This window comes from Scyliorhinus torazame, chromosome 19 (genome assembly GCF_047496885.1).
Source record: "Scyliorhinus torazame isolate Kashiwa2021f chromosome 19, sScyTor2.1, whole genome shotgun sequence".
NCBI lineage: Eukaryota > Metazoa > Chordata > Chondrichthyes > Carcharhiniformes > Scyliorhinidae > Scyliorhinus > Scyliorhinus torazame.
In genome coordinates, this window is record NC_092725.1 from 16,412,888 (window position 1) to 16,414,907 (window position 2,020).

The window sequence follows — 2,020 nt, forward strand, 5'->3', positions numbered from 1 at the left end:
ACAGAGAGAGAGAGTCAGAGAGAGAGACAGACAGAGAGAGAGAGAGACAGAGAAAGAGAGAGAGGCAGAGCGACAGAGAGAGAGCGAGAGAGGAAGAGACAGAGAGAGACAGAGAAAGAGAGTGAGGCAGAGAGACAGAGAGAGTGAGAGAGAGAGGCAGGGAGACAGAGAGAGAGAGAGACAGAGAGAGAGACAGAGAGAGAGACAGAGAGACAGAGAGAGAGACAGAGAAAGAGAGAGCGAGAGAGAGAGAGACAGAGAGAGAGAGACAGAGAGAGAGAGACAGAGAGAGAGAGTCAGAGAGAGAGACAGACAGAGAGAGAGAGAGACAGAGAAAGAGAGAGAGGCAGAGCGACAGAGAGAGAGAGCGAGAGAGAAGAGACAGAGAGAGACAGAGACAGAGAAAGAGAGTGCGGCAGAGAGACAGAGAGAGTGAGAGAGAGAGGCAGGGAGACAGAGAGAGAGACAGAGAGAGAGACAGAGACAAAGAAGCAGAGAGAGAGAGAGAGGGCAGAGAGGCAGAGAGTGAGCGAGAGAGAGAGACAGAGAGAGAGAGTCAGAGAGAGAGTCAGAGAGAGAGAGAGACAGAGAGAGAGACAGAGAGAGAGACAGAGAGAGAGCCAGAGAGAGAGACAGAAAAAAGACAGGGAGAGAGAAAGACAGAGAGAGAGAAAGAGAGACAGAGAGAGAGAGAGAAAAAGACAGAGAGAGAGAAAGAGAGACAGAGGGACGGAGAGAGAGACAGAGAGGGAGATGGAGAGAGAGTCAGTGAGAGGAGAGACAGAGAGGAAGAGAGAGGGAGACAGAGAATGAGAGAGAGACAGAGAATGAGAGAGAGACAGAGAATGAGAGAGAGACAGAGAATGAGAGAGAGACAGAGAGAGAGAGACAGAGAGAGAGAGAGACAGAGAGAGAGAGAGACAGAGAGAGGGAGAGACAGAGAGAGGGAGAGACAGAGAGAGGGAGAGAAAAAGACAGAGAGAGAGAAAGAGAGACAGAGAGACAGAGAGAGAGAGAGACAGAGAGAGAGAGAGACAGAGAGAGAGAGCGCCAGAGAGCCAGAGAGAGGGAGAGAAAAAGACAGAGAGAGAGAAAGAGAGACAGAGAGAGAGAGCGCCAGAGAGAAAGAGAGAGGGAGAGAGACAGAGAGAGGGAGAGAAAAAGACAGAGAGAGAAAGAGAGACAGAGGGACGGAGAGAGAGACAGAGAGAGGGAGATGGAGAGAGAGTCAGTGAGACAGAGAGACAGAGAGAGAGAGAGACAGAGAGAGAGAAAAAGACAGAGAGAGAGAGAGAGACAGAGAGAGACAGACAGACAGACACAGAGAGAGAGACAGAGAGAGAGAGACAGAGACACAGAGAGAGAGACAGAGAGAGACAGAGAGAGACAGAGAGAGAGACAGACTGATGCACGATCAATTGCACGGAGACGAGAGTTGAATACAACTGAGGCTTTACACTAAGATGTGTGGCCTCCTGCAGCAGCTGGCGAAATGGCTGCTGTATGGGGAGCACACATAGTTATACTCCACCTACTGGGCGGAGCCAGTAGACAGGGACTACCAACGTACCTGTAGTACAGGTCCTACCGTACATCACCGAATATAGGTGCGCACAGTAAGAAGTCTTACAACACCAGGCTAAAGTCCAACAGGTTTGTTTCGATATCACTAGCGTTCGGAGCGCTGCTCCTTCCTCAGGTGAATGAAGAGGAATGTTCCAGAAACATAGATATAGACAGATTCAAAGATGCCAAACAATGCTAGGAATGCGAGCATTAGCAGGTGATTAAATCTTTACAGATCCAGAGATGGGGTAACCCCAGGTTAAAGAGGTGTGAATTGTATCAAGCCAGGACAGTTGGTAGGATTTCGCAGGCCAGATGGTGGGGGATGAATGTAATGCGACATGAATCCCAGGTCCCGGTTGAGGCCGCACTCATGTGTGCGGAACTTGGCTATAAGTTTCTGCTCGGCGATTCTGCGTTGTCGCGGGCCCTGAAGGCCGCCTTGGAGAACGCT